This window comes from Zootoca vivipara, chromosome 4 (genome assembly GCF_965207765.1).
Source record: "Zootoca vivipara chromosome 4, rZooViv2.hap1.1, whole genome shotgun sequence".
NCBI lineage: Eukaryota > Metazoa > Chordata > Lepidosauria > Squamata > Lacertidae > Zootoca > Zootoca vivipara.
The window spans coordinates 10,546,578-10,569,874 of NC_142587.1; positions in this window are offsets into that span (position 1 = coordinate 10,546,578).

Sequence of the window (23,297 nt, forward strand, 5' to 3'; positions counted from 1 at the left end):
GCGAATGAGCATTTTAAATCTACTGAGATGTTTTCTTGTGGCTCTACTGAAATTTAAGCCTTGTGGCCTGGCTGTACTTGGTTTAAAGTGGCACATGAGAAAGCAATCCTATTGAAGCTAAGAAGTACTGGGATTGGCTGGTGTCTGGAGAGGCAACACAGATTGCCCTAAGCTCCCCAGAGTACAGATGGGGCGTAACACCAGTTTATACACCAGCTTTAGCCCAGTCTCTGACCTTTGTGTGGCCCACTTTCATTCCTCTAGCATTGCAAAATATGTACAAAGCGGCCTGGCTCCAGAGTGTGGAAAGAATATGATCCCTGGGTGGTCAGGCATTGGCATGCGCCTCCTCCCTTCACAGCCCTTGATGATGATGTGGGGAGTAAATGGGGTGTAGCCAGAGAGCAGCTGCGTTCTGGTCAACTCCAGCTGTTAAGTGATTCCTGAAAATGCAGGCCGCAGCCAGTGCTTTTAAACCGAGTCGCACACTGAATTGGTCCCTGACCAAATGCAGGCTGTGTACATGGCATGAGGCCACGAATATCGCCTTGCACCCCAGAAACCACAGGAGCTCATCTGGAGGATCCAGCAGCTCTCATAAGGAAAGGGCTGTTTGCATTGATTTAGAAAAGACCCACAGACAATATTCTTGTTTGTTCCAAATAGCAGCCATCAAGTATTCTCCTCCTCACAGTGGGAAAATCAGAAGCTGGCCAAAATGGGGAAATGAAAGGGTGCATCTATTAAAATATGATTTGGGGGAAGTGTGCTTTTGCTCCTATTGTACAAAATACTGTGAAAGCCCCAGGGCCTCCCCAACCATAGAGGCAAATCAGGTAACTGCCTGGAGTTATGGAATTCCAGAGGCGCCAGCTCAGTTATGTAAATAGTTTGGAGAATTGCTGCCTGTGCTTTCAGAGAGAAAGTGATTAGTGGCAGCTTAACAAACTCTGGGCTGGTTGGTGTCCCCTTGTATTCCAGGAGATGCCATCAGGCAGCCTCCTGAGCTTTGAAGGGGACATACAGGTAGCTCAGAGGCAGAGCACATGCTTGCATTCAGAAGGTCCAACCCCTGGCACCTCCAGTTTAAAAGAGGCAGGGAGCAGGTGATAACAGAAGACCATGACTGATCTAGAAGCATAAATACGGTAGTAAAGGGAAGCCTCCCTTCGACAACAGTGCATAGACACACTTTTGGCAGAGAAATATGTGGCCCTTAGAGTGGCAGGAGAGCCACCATATTCATGGGGTACTCGGTAAAAAAAAAGACATAAGTAAAATACATAAACATTTGGTAAAAGAAGCACCCTCAGCATTTGCAGAAACCTCACCTTATATCCCTGCCCTTACATTAGTGAGGTCTTCAGGGGAGTTGCCCGTGGCTTGGATCCACCAGGAGCCATCAGTTTTGTGGGCTCAATCCCTCCCAGCTGAGATCAGTCTGGCCTCCTCCCTGTTGAACTTTCAGTGCTTGGTGAATGGCTTGCTGTTTCCACAGGCATTTCAAGCAAGTTTCCCCAATGTAAAGGTTCGTTTCAGCTGATTTCATTGTATCTTTTGTAACCCTACTGTACGACCCCTTAGAGACTATGGTATTAAGTGGCGTGTATACATTGTTGAAATAAATAAATAAAATAAAATAAACCAGAGAGGGAGCCAATGAACTCACGCTGATGGGACATCTCCCCAACATATGGCCTGGAATCAGCATGCAGATAAGGTGCAAAACTTTGCAACAACCCCCCCCCCTGCTCCCACCCGCCCCTGGGGCCCAGCCAGGAACCCCCACTACTGCAGATCCCCAGGCAAACCTACAGAGGTTTGCATCTCAACATCTCAAAAGCAAAAAAAAAGGTTATCTTTTCACGCTGTTTCTTGTAACCCACTTCCATATGGCTGCTTTTGGCACGAGCTTGTTACATCGGCAGCTGTTTGTGTCTCCGGCTTTCAACTCCATTTTTGGCAAGACTAAAGAAAGGGAGGTTAACAAACCAAGGGAAGGGAAAGCAGCAGCGATACAAAAATACACCATGCATGCCTACCCCTTGCAGGATAAAATAGGGCTTTAATGCTGAACCGTACAAAGTTCAGGGTGCAACTTCTTACTTACAAAGTAAATACAAACTCTGTTACGACATCAACAGGAGAGCTGTATTTTCACAGGTATTAAATCATCTTAACTACCGCTGCTGTACTTCCAGTTGAACCATTGCAGTATACAGTTGCCTTGTTCCCAAGAATCCTGCCCAGAAATCCTTCAGTGTGCCAGAAATCCAAGTCCTGTGAGGTCCGCCGTCTTGAAGTCTCACAATGGCTTGGATCACCCAGCCCCCATAAAATTAGCCTCCAAGAGAGGCAGTCTCAATGGCACTGTTTCCGCTGTGAGCCACAAACTCCCACTCCCCGGCACATTTTCTGATAGGCATTGCTGAAGATCAGGGGCCCCATAGTATCTGTTCTTGATGGCTGGCACTGTAGATCAGTGATATGTTGCAAGCGTGTTGTATTGGGGGGCAGAATTCAGCATCCTGAGAATCTCAGGGTTTTTAAAAAAGCATTTTTTTTCCTATTCCCTTTGACTATAAAAGGTGGGCTTTTATAGTCTTGATGCGGTGATGCATGTGGCCCCCTCCCCAGTCTATTGGAAGTCAGACGCCAGAACAAGTAATATATTGACTAAGATGTTACCTGGAAGAGTTGAGATGCTTAACCTGGCTGCCATTTTCAGTGGCAGTCCCATGGTCTTCATAAACCTGCGTAGTCTTGTATCCCAGTTTCGAATTGATTCCTAGTATCATGGATGCCAACTTGAATAAAATATTTGGGGGGAGGGCAGGTATGCCAACTCCTACATAATTGATGACATGTCATCGTGTGCACACGCCATTTGAATGACAATGCCCATCAACTTCGGAGGGGCCCAGTCCCCGCAAATATTTTTTGGGGGGGCGAAAGGAACTAGGAGTTGTCTCCTATGCCAAAAATAGTTCTTACTGACAGGTTGTTGTCATCCATATTGCTATCACTATCAGACATTACATTTCCTTTGTTAAGGGGAGGGGACTTGTTAGTGGGGTTTTTTTGTTTTTGTTTTTTAAGAAGCTTCATTTTGAGAAATGCAAGTAATCATCAAGCTGGCTGACCTTTCATGATCATGGGAAGTAAATTCTGCTTGAGCGTTTCTCGTGGGCATTTGGGTGGCCATTGTGAGAACAGAATGCTGGAGTTGATGGGCCATTGATAGGATCTAGAAGGTTCCTCTTATGTAAAAAGGTAAAGGTAAAGGGACCCCTGACCATTAGGTCCAGTCGTGACCGACTCTGGGGTTGTGACACTCATCTCGCATTATTGGCCGAGGGAGCCGGCGTATAGCTTCCAGGTCATGTGGCCAGCATGACAAAGCCACTTCTGGCAAACCAGAGCAGCACATGGAAACGCCATTTATCTACTTGAATTTTGATGTGCTTTCGAACTGCTAGGTTGGCAGGAGCTGGGACCGAGCAACGGGAGCTCACCCCATCGCAGGGATTCGAACCGCTGACCTTCTGATCAACAAGCCCTAGGCTCTGTGGTTTAACCACAGCGCCACCTGGGTCCCCGCCTCTTATGTACTTAGGCCTAAATAAACACAAAAGTTGCCTGTAGAGAAAACTAAACCTGGTGAATGAGAAAGTTTCATGTTATTCCGGACTGAGAAAAATGAAATCAAGCTGCTGCTGCTCCTTTCCAGGAAAAGGAGAGACCCTAGAACAGTCCCTTTTTTCAGCCGTGTGCCGGACTATATTTTTTGGGGGGGAATGAACGAATTCCTATGCCCCACAAATAACCCAGAGATGCATTTTAAATAAAAGCACACATTCTACTCATGTAAAAACATGCCGATTCCCACACCATCCACAGGCTGGATTGAGAAGGCGATTGGGCCGCATCTGGCCCACGGGCCGTAGGTTGCCTACCCCTGCCCTAGAAGATAACTGTGCAACGCAGACATTTGTTCACATAAATTTTTGAGTATCATGGGCTTTAAGTGTGTGGGTAAATAGAAGATCTTCGTTCTGGATCACTACTTAGCAGGCTGTACTACAGACTTCTTGTTATTGCATAAATTCAGGTAACAATTTCAGGACATCGGGCAATACAATTTTTGTCCCCTAGATAATTGCACTGATATGAGATCCCTGTGTGGGAAGAGGCTTCCATGCATTGTAGCCAATGCGCAGGATATTTATCTAAAAGATTTATATGTTGCCCTGCCCTTCAGCAGAACTTCCAGTGTCGCTTACAAAAGCAAGACAACATACATGAATAAATAACCAGTTGTTAAAGAGGGCGAAACATGCATTATTTCAGTGCTCATTCAGGCCCTAATGAACTGCTTAGATGCACTTCTTCATGCACATTCCCATCTGGGGTCAGTAGATGTTTTGAAAAAGTAGTCTGAACAGTTTGAATCAGATCTCAACTCAATTACTGCTGTGAAGGTGGCGATGCACAGTCAACTTCCGGCTCAGTTTTGTCTCCAAACCACAAGGAGCAACCAAGGTTTGATCTTGGCTTATTACTCAGGGTTTGTTTCAGAGGGAGAAAAACGCTAGCCCTGGTTTGTCTACTTGGCTTGTTTCCTGGTGGTAGCAGGGGTCAGGAAGGAACCATAGTTATGTGATGGCTGAAGCAGGCCACTGTATTTTCGGTGAAGCAATTAGCAACAAGTAATGCAACTCCCTGGCTATTCTGTGAACCATAATAATAACAATAACACTAATTGTTGTTGTTGTTGTTGTTGTTTCTGCTCTGTGGAGCCAGTGCATTCACCCACAGTTCAAGTACTTCAAAGTGCCAAGATGCAACAGGTTGAAGACAGCTGAAGTATTTTGAAAGAAGACAGAAGGTTCTTCACTTGCAGACTGAGCTCGGCTTTGCAACTGGCAATATAAATTCATGCACCTCTGAGTCCTATGCTAGATTCAAACGCAATCAGCCCTTAAGCCTTTTCTTTTCCCTATGTGCACCTACTTTTTCTTTTCTTTTTTAATTACTTACATTAAGAGAGAGGTATGTTAGAAAGCAAAGAGAGGGGATTCTTTTTTTAAAAAAAGTGGAGGGAATAATATAGCAGCTTTGTTTTCCAATTTTTAAATGAGCTAGAGTTCCTTTCCTTTTGTCTACCTCGTGATGCCAAAAAGTATTCTTCTGAGTGGGAGCTATTTTCCAGCCACAAGGCATTGTTCTCCCCATCTCATCTCCTCTCCTGCATGCATGTCATATCTTGACGCTGCACACCCCATACAGAGAGGCAGTTTTGCTAGAAAGGTGAGCAGGTGTGCTTAGCTGTCGTGATGAGCATTCAGCCAGTCATTGTCTCCATTTTGAATTTTTTGAACATAACTGATCTATCGAGCCCTTCTCCCTTGAAAAACAAAAACACCAAACCCTCTTATTTGAACTAGCCTTCAACTTAGCGAAGTTTCCCAGACTACGGTAGTTCTCCTCCGTTTTCCTTTTCTTCTGTTTGCTGCAAGGTCGCAGCAAGTAAGGTTTTATTCTGATTCCCCATGCAGCACCTCGGCCTTCGCAAACACTTGATATTCTTACTGCTGCACGTCACCCCAATCTCCAAGGGGCAAGAGACTCCAGAGCATAGCCAGGGTTTGCTTTCCTTGGAACGAAGGTTAGAGAAGACTGTGGCGTCATTAGGGTATATGGTTTTATTTACACACACATATACAACCAGAGCACAGGATGTCGGGGCTCACATCATCAACACTCCAACAGATCTTGCTTCTGCTTTAGATTGCAAGAGAAACGAGCTTAGATTCAGCACAGAGCACGACAGGTCAGCCTCTCCAGAGTCCAGTATGCCACTTTCAGCATACGCTAAACTCTCGCTATTGTCCTACCTAACAGCCAGGTTGGGGCGGGGGAGGCCCAGCCATGTGCTCATTTTCTTTAGATGCAGATGTCTGAGCAGCCAGTGCCATTACCCTGACAAAGGGACTACAGTGGTACCTCGGGTTACAGACGCTTCAGGTTACAGACTTCGCTAACCCAGAAATAGTACCTTGGGTCAAGAACTTTACTTCAGGATGAGAACAGAAATCGTGCTCCGGCGGCGCGGCGGCAGCAGGAGGCCCCATTAGCTAAAGTGGTACTTCAGGTTAAGAACAGTTTCAGGTTAAGAACGGACCTCCGGAACGAATTAAGTTCTTAACCCGAGGTACCACTGAACTTGCCCTCCTTTACATTCAAGCCTCACAGGTTCACAAAAATTGGAAGGTGGTGTTGTCATTGTCATTGTCATTGCCTTTTCCAATTATCTTGCCTAAAGGTGGAGGGAAACTTCGTCCTTGGAAGAGACATGCTTACAGGAGGAGAGATGGTTGAAGTTTATCTACGAAGACTCTTTTCACTTAACTGCTTATTGCCCTCCTCCTGTCAGAATCTCCTATCAGTTAAAGCAGTTTAGTCCTGTGGATCCTGGCCTTAGCTGCCCTTGATCCTTTAGTCCTGTTCTCCACCGCAGATGGTTTGCGTGGTCTCAGATCCAGATGTTCAGCTCCTTCCACCTCCATCTTGGGGACCACCAGGTGGCTTCTTTCACCATGTTTGATTCCCTTTTCACTTGGGCTTGTCCTTCAGTTCCTGTGACCTATAGCTGTCTACACACACAAACATCCATCGCTGTCGCTGACCAATTCCTTAGCACAGATCTGTGTTGCTTTGTCCCTACCCTGCCTTGATTTGCATCTGCCTCCCCCTTGCTATAGGGAGGTTTGTCACAGAATGTTACCTTGGTATGAGCCAGATCGGACAAAAATGTGCTTGTGGAACATCTGCAGGGATTGCGTACAAAGGTCCTAAAACTACAAGTTAGCAGAGGTCTTGTGCTCATTTGCTGAACTTGGGAGAAACCTTTGTGTTGACAGGAAATCAATTTAAATACCTACTACTGAGAGATTGTGTTACTAATTCCTTTTTCAACCCTTCTCTGATGACTAAAAGCACAGAAAAGGTGCTGGGTTTTGCCGAGCCAATCAGCTGTATGAGCGCCCATTTAATCTCTGATATAGAGATAACACAGGCTCCGCTTCTGCCGTCTATCAGCACAGAATCCATTAGATATCAGTCGGACCTCCAGGGGCCTCTGAGTCTGTCCACATTGATCTGATAGTAGGACCCAAGCTTGTTTGGTCTAGAGACACCACCCTTTATCTATCCGAAATGTCACCATGCATACATGCCACCATACAGCAAAATCATTATAGATTACAGTCTCCAGGTGGCAGATTAACCAAACTGTTTCCTGCCCCCCCCCATAACCTTGAAAGAGATTTTACTGTCGAATTCTATATTAAGTCAACAAGCACATGAAACGCTTTAGCACAAAAGCCTAGGCAATGGCCGGTTGCCCTGCACCACAAATGCGGCAAAGGCTTTGGGGAGTGGCTGTCTACTGTGAGGCGAGGACCTCGGACAGGTCTCTTCTCACTGCATCTGCTCACACCCCTCCTCCCTCGCTGCTTCTCATGAAGCAAGCCACAGCATTGCAGGTATATTCAGTGCCTCTTTGAAGGCGGATGCCAGATCTCTGTTCCAACTTTGCTCCTGAAGCTTTCTGGTAGCCCTTAGTCTGATGGTGCCTGCTGCTGATTTAGACACCTGCAAGGCTCCTCCAGGTGTGCAGGCAGGTAAGCTCCTGGCCTCCAGATCCCACGCTCCACGTTAGCAAAACTCCTTGCATGCACAAAACAAGCATGTTGTGCCGAAGGTTTCTAGCCTAGCCCTCTGGATGTACTTTGCTTTGTACGTGCATGGATTGCTTGCATGGTGGTGGAACGTTACAAAATGTGGCGCTCCCCTGACGCAGCTGCAATCTGACCAGCGCAATCCCCAGGGTTGTGTGTGCACAGGAATCTCAGCACTGAATTGACCCAGTTAGGTGTTCAATCTCTGACTCTCTCAGAAATCATGGCTCCACACAGGCTCTGTGCCAGAAACTCACACCGTAAAATCACACCCGCTAAAATATTTTATTTTATTTTTGCAGCGAACGTTCAGAACACCTGGGCCACAGTCAATGCTGTTCTAGTTTGATTGCTTCTGTCTCTCTGTCTTTTGGCTGGTTTTACATCATATACTGAGGAGTAAATAGAAGGAGAAGAAATGGAGGCAGTGAGAGATTTTACTTCCCTGGGCTCCTTGATCACTGCAGATGGTGACAGCAGTCACGAAATTAAAAGATGCCTGCTTCTTGGGAGAAAAGCAATGGCAAACCTAGACAGCATCTTAAAAAGCAGAGACATCACCTTGCCTACAAAGGTCCGTATAGTTAAAGCTATGGTTTTCCCAGTAGTGATGTATGGAAGTGAGAGCTGGACCATAAAGAAGGCTGATCGCCGAAGAATTGATGCTTTTGAATTATGGTGCTGGAGGAGACTCTTGAGAGTCCCATGGGCTGCAAGAAGATCAAACCTATCCATTCTTAAGGAAATCAGCCCTGAGTGCTCACTGGAAGGACAGATCCTGAAGCTGAGGCTCCAATACTTTGGCCACCTCATGAGAAGAGAAGAATCCTTGGAAAAGACCCTGATGTTGGGAAAGATTGAGGGCACTAGGAGAAGGGGACGACAGAGGACGAGATGGTTGGACAGTGTTCTCGAGGCTACGGACATGGGTTTGACCAAACTGCGGGAGGCAGTGCAAGACAGGAGTGCCTGGCGTGCTCTGGTCCATGGGGTCACGAAGAGTCGGACACGACTAAACGACTAAAAAACAACAACAACAACAACTGAGGAGTATATAAAACAGAGTCCCTTGTGTGGACATCTCCATATTTCTCAGCTGATTTAAGTGGAACAGTAAGGCCAACATGGGTGGGGTGTTTTTGTGCCTCCGCCGACACTGATACTGCTAGGTCCCTATAGTGGCATTTGGAATCAGGGACCAGCATGTCGGGATACTCCAAGAACCCTTACCTAGAAAAGGCCTTAAGGATTCGTTGCACATTGCAAAAAAGTGGCAACAGAAGATGGAACAAATGACCTGCCCGTTGCCTCCCCAATTTGAGGTGTCTCGCAAAGGGGAAATCTCTGTACATTTTCTCTTAGGGGAGAACCACATGCCCTTTTTTTTTGCAGATGAGCTTTTGTGCTTCACTACCAGAGAGATGTGTAGGTCCCCCGCATTCTGTCTGAACCTCAGGAGGGTGGGGAAAGAGTCGAAGGTCATTTGTTCATATGCTATTACTGCTTTCTCATGAGGCACAAGCAGTCCCAGGAGTTACTTTGATACAGAGCCACTGGGAAAAGTCAACATATTTGGACAATCAGAAGCTTAGATAAATGCTGTTTACTTAAGAGTTCCTGTGACATGGAGGGAGCTTCGGAAGAGACACACAGTTCTGATCACATACAGATTTGGATAACTAAGGTCTTAGGAGGTTAGACTATATACTAGCGATGGTCAAATACGGCAATTTCAGTTTCTCATTTTTCAGTCAAGTTCAAGTTTGCACATTTCCACCACAGTTTGTGAAAAAAATTTAAGTCTTCATGAAAAATTTTCAGGATTTCAGCACACGTTTCTTCTAATATACAGTTGTTGTATGCAATTTTCCACAATATACACATTTTTGAAATTATTTCCCCCTAATATAAAGCATTTTGTATGCTATTTGCAGCAATATATGCATTTTTGCACTATTTTTTTAAGTTGGAGAACTACATCACGAAATTTGGAGAAGTGAATGTTGAAGGATAGCTGCTTTTCAGTTTGCATATTGTTTCAAGAATTGTGAATTAGGAAGGTTAATATTAAAATGTGGACTGATCTGAATGTCTCATAGAATCATAGAATTGTAGAGTTAGAAAGGACCACAAGGGTCATCTAGTCCAACCCCTCGCAATGCAGGAATCTTTCACTCTACATGGGGCTCAAATTGAGCCCCACTCAGTTTGAGGCTCGAACCCACAACCCTGAGATTAAGAGTCTCATGCTCTCCCAACCAAGGGTTGTTTATACCAAGTATAAGCATATTGAAGGCTACATCTCCAGTGGTTTCACTGCAGGACAAAATTCTGGCTTGTAGTGACCATAAATATAAAAACTCTCAGAAGTGGTTACAGGTAGGTAGCCGTGTTGGTCTGGATCGAAGTAAAATAAAAAAATTCCTTCAGTAGCACCTTAAAGACCAACTAAGTTTTTATTTTGGTATGAGCTTTCGTGTGCATGCACACTTCTTCAGATACAGTGAAATGGAAGTTTCCAGGCACTTATGTAGAGAAGGGGTGGGGAGGGGTGGGGATGGGGAGGGGGGATCACTCAGAAGGGTGGTGGAAATGGGTGATTGACTGACTGATAGCTGTTGATGACCGCAAACGACTGCAAATGGTTTTGCATGAAAAAGCAAGGGTTGGGATGGCTGAAGATCGCTTATCATGTATAATGAGATAAGAACCCGATATCTCTGTTCAAACCAGGTCCCTCCATGGTTTTGAGGTTGGTGATAAGTTGCAATTCAGCAACTTCTCTTTCCAGTCTATTTCTGAAATTCTTTTGTAGTAAGACAGCTACTTTGAGATCTTGTATAGAATGTCCTGGGAGATTGAAGTGTTCTCCTACTGGTTTTTCTGTCTTCTGGTTCCTGATGTCAGATTTATGTCCATTTATCCTTTGGCGTAGGGTTTGGCCTGTTTGTCCAATATAGAGAGCTGAAGGGCACTGTTGGCATTTGATGGCATACACAATGTTAGAGGATGAGCAATTAAATAGTCCTGAGATGGTATGTTGGATGTTGTTGGGGCCAGTAATGGTGTTGTCTGGGTGTATGTGGCAGCAAAGTTGGCATCTGGGTTTATTGCAGGCTCTGGTACCAGTGTCCATGTTAAGTCTGGTGGTTGTATTATTGTGGGTGAGGAGTTGTTTAAGATTGGGTGGCTGTCTGTAGGCAATGAAAGGTCTTCCTCCCAGAGCTTGAGAAAGGGAGCGGTCATTGTCCAGGAGAGGCTGTAGATCTCTGATGATGCGTTGTACTGTTTTAGCTTGGGAGCTGTATGTGATGACTAGTGGTGTTCTGTTATTTTCTTTTTTGGGTCTGTCTTGCAGCAGGTTCTCTCTAGGTATCTGTCTGGCTCTGTTGATCTGTTGTTTAACTTCATCAGGTGGATATTTTAGTTCTAAAAAGGTTTGCTGTAGATCTCTTAGGTGAGATTCTCTGTCTGTAGAGTTGGAACAGATGCGGTTGTAACGTAAGGCCTGGCTGTATACGATGGATTGTTTGGTATGTTTGGGATGGTAGCTAGAAGCATGTAGATATGTTTGTCGGTCAGTTGGTTTTCTGTATAAGGTGGTGTCTATACGTCCATCCTGTATTTTTATAGTAGTGTCCAAAAAATGTATTTCTTGCATAGATTGGTTCATTGTTAGGTTGATGGTGGGGTGAAAGTCATTGAATGTCTGGTGGAAGGTTTCCAGGGTCTGTTGTCCATGTGTCCAGATAATAAAAATATCGTCAATGTATCGCAGGTACAGGAGAGGTTTGAGTGGGTAGGAGTTAAGGAAACGTTGTTCTAAATCTGCCATGAAGATGTTGGCATACTGTGGGGCCATGCGGGTGCCCATGGCTGTGCCGCTGATCTGGAGGAACAGGTCATCACCAAATTTGAAGTGGTTGTGGGTAAGGACAAAGTGGCAGAGTTTGGTAGCAAAGTCCGCTGTGGTTTTATCTGAAATGGTGTTCCTTATGGCTTGTAAACCATCATTGTGTGGGATGTTGGTATATAGAGATTCCACATCCATAGTGGCTAGTATAGTATTGTTAGGAAGATTGTTCAAATATTGTATTTTCCTCAGAAAATCTGTGGTGTCACGTACGTAGCTGGGAGCACTGATAGCATATGGTTTCAGAACAGAGTCCATATAGCCGGAAACACCCACTGTAATGGTGCCAATACCTGAGATGATGGGGCGTCCTGGGTTTCCTGGTTTGTGTATTTTGGGTAGAAGATAGAAAGTTCCTGGCCGAGGTTCCGCTGGTGTGTTTGTGAGGATCTGTTCTTGGATGTGTAGGGGTAGCTCCTTGACAATCTTGTTCAGTTCTTTTTTGTATGCTTGTGTGGGGTCTGAGTCCAATTTCATGTAAAAGGCAGTATTGGAAAGTTGTCTGTGGGCCTCTTGGATGTAATCAGTTTTGTTCATGATGACGACAGCTCCACCCTTGTCTGCCTCTTTAATTATAATGTCTGGGTTGTTCCTGAGATTTTCTATGGCTCTCCTTTCAGCATGGTTTAGATTTTGTTGTAAGCGATGGTGTTTTCTGGTCACATCCGTTTGGATTCTGTGGCGGAAGCATTCGATGTACAGATCTAGTGTGGTATTGCGTCCATCAGGAGGGGTCCATGTGGAGTCCCTTTTTGTGTAACTTCTTTTCGGTGGTAGTTGGTGGTCAATGTTCTGTTCATTGATGCGTTTGGAGGGTGATGGTTGTTCCCCAGTAAGTTGAGAGGTGTTGTGTTGTGGGGATGTAGTTTGTTCTACTTTGTCTTGTTCTTGTGTGTGATGAAAATACTCCTTCAGGCGTAAACGGCGGAAAAATGCTTCCAGGTCCCCGCAGAACTGAATCATGTGTTGGGATTTGGCAGGGCAGAATGATAGTCCCCGTGAAAGGACGGATTCCTCAGCTGGGCTGAGTGTTTGCTGTGAAAGATTGACAATGTTGTTGATCTTGTTTTGATTGGTGGCCTGTAGGTTGGAAAGGTTGCAGAGTTTTTTATTTTTCTGGTTCTTCAGTAACTCCAGTTGAGAGTGGTAAATGGTTTGTTTTTCCTTGTGGAACTTCTGCCAGGCCGGGTGATTCCTGATGGAGTTCTCCAGTGCAGAGAGTTCCTCCTTTATTAACTTCTGTTTGGAATACAGAACGCCGATAAGATGTTTCAGCAGTTTCTTAGATAAAGTGTGGCATAGTTTGCTGGCATATTCTGTGGGATAAGTTGATTGAAGAGGGTTCTTAATTCTAAGACCCTTAGGTACAATGTCCAGGTTTTTGCATTTAGATAGAAAGAGGATGTCAGTTTGTACCTGGGCAAGTTTCTTGGTGAGGTTGATGGACTTCCATTTCATGCGGCTCAATGTGGTGCCTTCCATAGTTCTGGTTACAGGTAGGTAGCCGTGTTGGTCTGGATCGAAGTAAAATAAAAAAATTCCTTCAGTAGCACCTTAAAGACCAACTAAGTTTTTATTTTGGTATGAGCTTTCGTGTGCATGCACACTTCTTCAGATACAGTGAAATGGAAGTTTCCAGGCACTTATGTAGAGAAGGGGTGGGGAGGGGTGGGGATGGGGAGGGGGGATCACTCAGAAGGGTGGTGGAAATGGGTGATTGACTGACTGATAGCTGTTGATGACCGCAAACGACTGCAAATGGTTTTGCATGAAAAAGCAAGGGTTGGGATGGCTGAAGATCGCTTATCATGTATAATGAGATAAGAACCCGATATCTCTGTTCAAACCAGGTCCCTCCATGGTTTTGAGGTTGGTGATAAGTTGCAATTCAGCAACTTCTCTTTCCAGTCTATTTCTGAAATTCTTTTGTAGTAAGACAGCTACTTTGAGATCTTGTATAGAATGTCCTGGGAGATTGAAGTGTTCTCCTACTGGTTTTTCTGTCTTCTGGTTCCTGATGTCAGATTTATGTCCATTTATCCTTTGGCGTAGGGTTTGGCCTGTTTGTCCAATATAGAGAGCTGAAGGGCACTGTTGGCATTTGATGGCATACACAATGTTAGAGGATGAGCAATTAAATAGTCCTGAGATGGTATGTTGGATGTTGTTGGGGCCAGTAATGGTGTTGTCTGGGTGTATGTGGCAGCAAAGTTGGCATCTGGGTTTATTGCAGGCTCTGGTACCAGTGTCCATGTTAAGTCTGGTGGTTGTATTATTGTGGGTGAGGAGTTGTTTAAGATTGGGTGGCTGTCTGTAGGCAATGAAAGGTCTTCCTCCCAGAGCTTGAGAAAGGGAGCGGTCATTGTCCAGGAGAGGCTGTAGATCTCTGATGATGCGTTGTACTGTTTTAGCTTGGGAGCTGTATGTGATGACTAGTGGTGTTCTGTTATTTTCTTTTTTGGGTCTGTCTTGCAGCAGGTTCTCTCTAGGTATCTGTCTGGCTCTGTTGATCTGTTGTTTAACTTCATCAGGTGGATATTTTAGTTCTAAAAAGGTTTGCTGTAGATCTCTTAGGTGAGATTCTCTGTCTGTAGAGTTGGAACAGATGCGGTTGTAACGTAAGGCCTGGCTGTATACGATGGATTGTTTGGTATGTTTGGGATGGTAGCTAGAAGCATGTAGATATGTTTGTCGGTCAGTTGGAAAATAACAGAACACCACTAGTCATCACATACAGCTCCCAAGCTAAAACAGTACAACGCATCATCAGAGATCTACAGCCTCTCCTGGACAATGACCGCTCCCTTTCTCAAGCTCTGGGAGGAAGACCTTTCATTGCCTACAGACAGCCACCCAATCTTAAACAACTCCTCACCCACAATAATACAACCACCAGACTTAACATGGACACTGGTACCAGAGCCTGCAATAAACCCAGATGCCAACTTTGCTGCCACATACACCCAGACAACACCATTACTGGCCCCAACAACATCCAACATACCATCTCAGGACTATTTAATTGCTCATCCTCTAACATTGTGTATGCCATCAAATGCCAACAGTGCCCTTCAGCTCTCTATATTGGACAAACAGGCCAAACCCTACGCCAAAGGATAAATGGACATAAATCTGACATCAGGAACCAGAAGACAGAAAAACCAGTAGGAGAACACTTCAATCTCCCAGGACATTCTATACAAGATCTCAAAGTAGCTGTCTTACTACAAAAGAATTTCAGAAATAGACTGGAAAGAGAAGTTGCTGAATTGCAACTTATCACCAAGCTCAAAACCATGGAGGGACCTGGTTTGAACAGAGATATCGGGTTCTTATCTCATTATACATGATAAGCGATCTTCAGCCATCCCAACCCTTGCTTTTTCATGCAAAACCATTTGCAGTCGTTTGCGGTCATCAACAGCTATCAGTCAGTCAATCACCCATTTCCACCACCCTTCTGAGTGATTCCCCCCTCCCCATCCCCACCCCTCCCCACCCCTTCTCTACATAAGTGCCTGGAAACTTCCATTTCACTGTATCTGAAGAAGTGTGCATGCACACGAAAGCTCATACCAAAATAAAAACTTAGTTGGTCTTTAAGGTGCTACTGAAGGAATTTTTTTATTTTACTCTCAGAAGTGGTATTTCCCTTTTCCTTTTGGGGTGGGTGCTCAAGACCAAAGAGGTGGGTCAGATACTTTCCCCATTCACACACAAAATGAGTATTGGATGGAGTTATATGGGCAGATTCAACTAAGTTGGTGCTCTTGCAGAAGCCAGCACAGCAAGTCCTACTAGTGCATCCAGACTTCCCTCCCCCCTTCCCCCACCCACATGCTACCCTGCACCCTCCCCAGATCTGCTTGGGAGGGTTGAAAGAACCCCCAGAACAGCATATGTGAGAAGGAGAGAGGAATTGGTTTCATCTGGCAAGTGGAAAGGCTTGTGCTGCTACAACAATCGCCTTAGCACAATGTCTACTTCCACCCATGTCCGAGTGGTTTTGTATACAGTGGTACCTCAGTTTACAAACACAATTGGTTCCGGAAGTCTGTACTTAACCTGAAGCGTACTTAACCTGAAGCGAACTTTCCCATTGAAAGTAATGGAAAGTGGATTAATCCGTTCCAGACGGGTCCGCGGAGTACTTAAACTGAAGCGTACTCAACCTGAAGCGAACTTTCCCATTGAAATTAATGGAAAGTGGATTAATCTGTTCCAGACGGGTCCGTGGAGTACTCAACCTGAAGCGTACTTAACCCGAGGTATGAGTGTAATTGGTTCCGGAAGTCCGTACTTAACCTGAAGCGAACTTTCCCATTGAAAGTAATGGAAAGTGGATTAATCCGTTTCAGACGGTCTGTGGAGTACTTAAACTGAAGTGTACTTAACCTGAAGCGAACTTTCCCATTGAAATTAATGGAAAGTGGATTAATCTGTTCCAGACGGGTCCGTGGAGTACTCAACCTGAAGCGTACTTAACCCGAGGTATGAGTGTAATTGGTTCCGGAAGTCCGTACTTAACCTGAAGCGAACTTCCCCATTGAAAGTAATGGAAAGTGGATTAATCTGTTCCAGTCAGGTCTGCGGAGTACTTAAACTGAAAATACTCAAACCGAGGCATACTTAAACCGAGGTATGACTGTATAAGTTAAAGTTTGACCCCTGGGGAACCTCACAAATCAACTCCCAAGGCACTGAGCAATAGTCCCCATCCCCCCATTGTTTTCTGAAATCAGGCTTAGAGGTAGGAATGGGACTGGTGTGACACAGTGCCCCCAGCGCACAGCCCCTAAAGCCACTCTAGGAGGATGCAGTGGTCGCTGGTACCAAGGGCCACTGAGAGGTCAAGAAGAAACAACAAGGTTCTACTCCTTTGACAAAGGTCACCAACCAATGCAGCCAAGGCAGTCTAAGCACCATGTCAGGGCCTGAAACTGGATTCAAATAGGTCCAGATAATCAGCTTCCTACCAGAAAATCTGTAACTGGAGCATGTTTAGAGGAAGCAATGTTGAATGAGTGATAGTGGTTAACACTTCTTCTATGTCCAAGGAGGTATGCACCACCTCTTTAAGTCATCACCAGCACAACAAGACATTTACCACTTCCTGGACCCACCCAGCCACACCCCTTCAGCTTGCTTTTAGAAGCCATGATGGGCAAAGGTCAAAAGAGCATATGCTTGCCCAAACTCCTTCAAGCAGCTTGTTCACATTGAATGGCAGCAGTTGAAACCGATAAAAAAAAATAACCAGGCCAGATTGTGCTCTGGACACTTCCCCAGGACTCTCTAACTGTGGCATCCAATTCCATGTTAATCTGTGTGTTTTTAGACTTGAAGCACCTTGCAACTTTGTCAGAGCAGACATCTGATGGTATCTTCATCTCTGTCTGGCTAGATATTACTAGACCATTTCCTACATACAAAAGATCTGCTGGATGGCTCTTAGAGGATGGAATGGTGGCAGAGAATTATGTCATATTGGTTACTGCTTCATGGTAGCATGATAATTTCCACACTCCACCCTTCCTGCTTCATTGGTCGTCATTCCTTGGAAAACAGGGAGCTCTGTGGTCTACACAGCATTGGCAAAGACAGTTGGGTGCATTCAAGCCAATGGATCTGCCTAGTTCACAATTCCAAAGGAAGAAGAGAGTCTCAATAGATGCACAAGCCATGCCAACAACAACAAAATCACCCAGAACATTCAAGAATCCATTGGCTTCCATGTGTCCAAGAACATACCAACTCAATGAATTGACCATCCCTGCAGGGAGATACAGCCACTATCAGTCCAAATCTCACCAGAAGATGATCTGCCCAAGACAACAGGCATGCCACGAGCCCCTCTCCATCAATGGATGCCCACTGGCATGCTCCATGGCAAAAACCCGATTGAAGCTATGCCCAGTCACTTATCTTGAACCTATGTTGAACTGAAACAGCAGCATGGTTGTGATGGAGGCCATGAAGTCCCAAGCTGGTACACAGGAGGCAACTTCAGTGTGAATACTGATGTCTCTCAAAACCATACGGGAGGGAGCCTCCAACACCATGCTTGAGACAGTCTCCACCAGCTTGGTCACCAGGAAGCCTGCTGAGCAGGTGTTGCACCAGCAGCATCCTTCTTCTGTCCCTCAGGTTCAACACCTGGAACAACCCCTTGAACCCAGTTACAGAATGGATCAGCCACCTGGAATCTTTCCATTTGTATCCTATTTTTGGCTCACAATGAGACTTGGAGACAGGTAACATCTTCAAAATAATAAAATACGTACTTAGAAGCAAGTCGATAACGTACAATAAAACAAATCCTAGAATCATATTCATAGCAAGTACAAACTCAGCGATAATATAATTAGCAGCATCCAAAGTCAATCAACTAATCACTCCCCTGTGGATCGTATGAATCAACAACAGTAATTCAACAGTGGCTATAGGAAAGTTTAACAGAAGGCACTTGATTCCGACCAGGTGATTTTTTTATTATTATATAGAAGCAGGAAAAGTTGTCCTTTTTCTTTCCTCTTTGTTCTGATATTCTTTGTGGATGTGCAGTTTCTACCCATAAAGAGCAGAAGAAGCAAGCAGGCCAGTTTTGGGGTGTGTGCGAAGCAACAAAGGCTGATGAGGAGATCAGCTGGTGGCTAGGACAGAAGTTTATATGAACTTAGCAAGTGCCACCCCCCACACATATGAAAGAAACGTATCATGTACCAGCATGAAACCCCAAAAGTTCAGGGCTCATGAGATTGGTTGATTTATAAATGTATCTCCATTTCCATTACCTAAAACTATGGGATGATTTTCCGTTCCATTATCTAAAACCATGGGATGAGGTTTATTGATCTTCTTCAGAGATGCCCACTTGAAATAAGACCTAATCTATGCTTAATAAATCATGAATCTGAATTCACTGAAATTTTTCATATTCGGTTTTATAATTGTTTAAATCCACTGAAGATAGAAAGGCAAGAAGTCACTAAGATTTCATGATCTTCATCCTAAATGAAGCCTGAGAAGTAGGGTTTTGATTTCCCCCCTTGATTTTTTCGTTTTATCTTTTTTCTAAACCACTTTGAGGTTTTTGGGTTTGCTTTTTTTAAACAAACAAACAAACAAACAAACAAACAGTGCATTACAAAAAATTGCTGGAGGTATCACTGTTCTGAAGGTGATCACAACAGAATGCACCCTAAACGCTGGCGATGCTATAAGGGCAGGCAACAAATCTAATAATTAATAATAAATCTCCTCTTCCACCCAATTATCTTCCTATATACATAAAAACATAAGGTGTCATCACACGCTGAAGCTGGACACTCCCTACCCACTTCCATGCCTCTCCCCCACTTTTGTTTCTGCACCATTTGAGAGGCACTCTGCACATGTTCAGAGGCAAGACCTAATTGACACACATGGGGTTTATGCCAGTAGCTCTGCACATCCCCAGCACAAGCACGCAGGAAGCTTTTAAAAAGGCAGGGCACAGACAGAGAGAGAGAGGAGGACACAGGAGATGCATTCTACAACCAACTAATGGTTGTGTCACTTTGGGTAGCAGGCTGCCCCAAGTTGTCTCTTTCTATACGGGAGCAGGCAGGTAAATATTTCTCTGCATACGGGGAGGGTTTTCCTTTGGGAGAGGGGTCTCTGACACCAGCAACCCCACACCTTCGTGCGTGTTAAGTGCATTTCAGCACATTGATGGCTTGTGCTGTTGCACCTCAAACCAGTTCATAATACTCTGCTGCCTGTCTCCAAGGTGCCCTGGATTTTACAGAGAGTATTCTAGCTGAGAAGGGACTTTGGTTTTTCGGTTTGTACCTCATAGCTCCATAACACACAGCTCCATATGCACCTGTTTTGGTGTTTTCAGACGTGGCCGCTTCAAGACCTTTGTTTAACAAGCAGCTAGCAAGTAAATAATAATAATAAATAACTCATAAGAATTTTGCAGGTCCATAAAACTCTGCAGAAAAGCACCTTTTTTGTTGGGGGGGGGGGTTTAAGGCTGAAATGCTGGTCCAACTAATAAGAGACCTTTCCGATAATAATCAGACTGACTTACAGAGAGAGGTGTGCCTGAAGGCACAATGCATGAGGTAGTTTATTGGCGGAAGGGCAAGCTAATGCAGTTTTCATGTCCACACATCTTAGATGTTGTGATTTTACCAGTTCACAGAAGAAGTGAGGAAGATCTTGAGTTAAACAGCACAGCACAACCGTGTCTACTCAAAACTAAACCCTACTGAATTCAATGGGGCTTACTCCCAAGTTAGGATTGAAGCCCTGGCTGTTTCAGTGCAGAATTTTCCTCAAAAAGATATTCAGAGCAAGCTTTATATTTTATTTTAAACTTTAAAGATGGAGGCTGTATTATTGGGGAGGGGAGCTGAAGGAGGGAGAGAGATTTAGTGAAAGGGATCGAGGGGGAACTTTAGCCCAGAGTGGAACATCAATTTATTTTATTATTATTATTATTATTATTATTTAAAATTATTATTATGGTCAAACATTAAAACAAACAAACTGATACAAAACAAGAAAAACATTTGATGATGATGATGATGATGATGATGATGATGATGATGATGATGATAATGATGATAGGATTCTCATTAGGTAAAGGACCCGTGGACAGTTAAGTCCAGTCAAAGGCGACTCTGGGGTTGCGGCACCCATCTCGCTTTCAGGCTGAGGGAGCGCGCATTTGTCCACAGACAGCTTTCTGGGTCATGTGGCCAGAAGGACTAAACCACTTCTGGTGCATGGAGCACCGTGACTAAAACCAGAGTGCACGGAAACACAGTTTACCTTCCCACCACAGCGGTACCTATTTATCTACTTGCACTGGCGTGCTTTCGAACTGCTAGGTTGGCAGAAGTTGGGACAGAGCAATGGGAGCTCACCCCGTCACAGGGATTCAAACTGCTGACCTTCCAATTGGCAAGCCCAAGAGACTCAGTGGTTTAGAGCACAGTGCCACCCACGTCATTCCAGTGGTACCTTGGTTTAAGAACAGCTTAGTTTATGAACAACTTGGATTAAGAACGCTGTAAATCCAGAAGTAGGTGTTTTGGTTTGTGAACTTTGCCCTGGAAGCAGAACATGTTCCGCTTCCTGTTGAGTGTGTTCCATTTGTAAATTGAGTCCCCTGCTGCTATGGGAAAGCACGCCTTGGTTTAAGAATGCTTTGGTTTAAGAACGGACTTCGGGAATGGATTAAGTTCGTAAACCAAGGTACCACTGTAAACACTTTGGAACACATCTGTGTATAAATGCCAAACACATAGGACCAACTAAAACAGCAGACTTACAAAATGAACAACAACTTTTTTAAAACCTTGGAGGGAGTCGCCGAGAGAATATCTAAATAAAGAGGAACATCAATTCAAACAACAAGCTACACTCTTCATTTTTGGACCTGACGTACAAAATCTGAATATGTGGAATATGTGTTATTCTGGACAACTAAAGAGAGAAATCAAGAGGGATATATGCAGCTCACTGCCCATTTGAAAATTGGCTTTCTTATCTTTGCTCTCGTCAAACTGGCTGCTGTACAGCAAGAGGCACTTTCACAGGTCATGTAGAGATGCACAAGGCTGCCATGGAAACCCCAAGAACCAAAGGGCGAGTGGAAAAGGTGGGAAAAGGTATCACTTAGCTACCATTACGTCATTGCTGTTCTTTTTAACCGAGTACCTATCTTTCCCACATTTCTTTCTTATTCTCCAAGTCACAGCGGCATCTTTTCAGAAAGGTTCCTATAATTAAAAAGACAGGAATCCACAGCCCTGTTGAACTCAGCAAATCCATTGCCACCTGACTGTTCAGTCCGTCTCCAGCGCACTCCCACTGCCAGCATTTAAAGCAACGGACACATGGCGTTATCTGCAATCTCTAGCCATCCCGCGGTTTCTTAAGGAAACATTGCTGTTTAATGAGCTTCCCCCTCAAACCAGCTTCTATTCGATATGAAAATGTGAGCCACGTTCATGTTGCTGTTAAGTTGAGGTGTGTATGTTTCAGGCTGCGCATGCACAGATAGTTCAAGGGGTCGCATGAGCAGGCAGAGCTGCCGTATGTCTCAGACAGATCTGGGATTTGTCCGTCGGAAATAGCGTCTGGGCGGAATTTCCGAAAAACAGTGAAATGTCCAGGAAAACCCATGTCGGAAGTGTTGTTTTTTAGCTCAAAAACTTCTTCTTCTTCTTCTTCTTCTTCCTCCTCCTCCTCCTCCTCCTCCTCCTCCTCCTCCTCCTCTAGATTTTGCAAAAAAAAAAGCTCAACAAAGAGGTATGAAACTGCTTTGTATGAAGATGTCTCTGCCTCCTCTCCAGTGTGTACAGCAATGTGCAAATGTGACCTGAAATGCACCACGCTGCGTTTTAAGCTGTTAATGTGTGTCTAATTCCCATCCTGTAGACTTCATCCTTTGCCCCCAACATCACACTGCCCAGTCCCCTCTGGGCAAAATGAGAGAGTTTCGTATTACCATTGTGTCCTGCCTACCTCTAAGCAGCTCAAGACACATAAGAGGGCCCTCATTTTATCATCACAGGAACCCTGTATGAGGTAGGTCAGGCCTGAAGGCTGCTGGGCGGAAGGGCCAGAAGGAAATATGTCTCCCTGAGCAGGCAAAAATCAAGGTTCAGGTAGGGGATCAGATAAGGCAGAGGCGAATAGGTATGGGAGAGATTGCAAAGGGTGGCAGTGCAGAGGAGTGGAGCGAACAACCAAACCAGAAACAATAATATACTGGGCCAGCCAAGGCCCAGTTGTTTTCTCTGGTCTGGTGAACAGCAATGGCCTCCTTAGGTGGCACTACAGAAACCAGGCCAGTCACTCCCTTCTGAGAGCTGCCCTGTGGTGCAAAGGCATCTTGGCACCGCTCCCGATACACTTTGGTTTATGTACCATATTAGCTAGCCTATCCAACCATATCTGTGGTAGTCCTCTGTGACAAAAAGAAAGAAAGAAAACTGGTTGCCTCAAAGCAATTCTTACTGACCTCAGAAACAAGGGTAATGACTTCTTCCGTGTGGGATATAATCTACTGGAGCAGTCAAGTACAACATTCCTTGTATTGCTAGAGTGGACATGCAGGGGATGTTGGTCCAGCCAGTTGAACGTCCTGTTACACCTGGCTGGGGCACCGTCCCTTTGCATGTAACCAGTAGGTGGGTGTGACCTTTCCAGACCTGGTAAAAGGCCAGGTCACGTAGCCACCTCCCCTCTTCTCATAGCTGCCAACCTTCCCTTTTTTTAGCTGGAAATTCCCTTATTCCAGCGCCGTTTCCCACTGCTATCCTGGATTGTTAGATATACTGTAGACTGTCCCCAGGACAGGTGAGGTTGCTGATCCCTTATTTTCAAATCTGAAAGTTGACAGCTCTTCTTTTTTGTCCTGCCTGCTTCCTGCTTCACCTGGACTACACTGCTGGCTCTTAGCCAGCAGTCCCTGGGTTATCTCCCATATGGGGTCAACCTATTTGTACATATTTCTAACTTTAAGCCCAAAGCCATAGGTGTCAACCCCCGGATTTGAAGATAAGGAATCCTATGGGGCTGTCAACTCCCGGATATGAAAGTAAGGGCACTGAATAAGGGAATTTCTCGCAAAAAAGGGG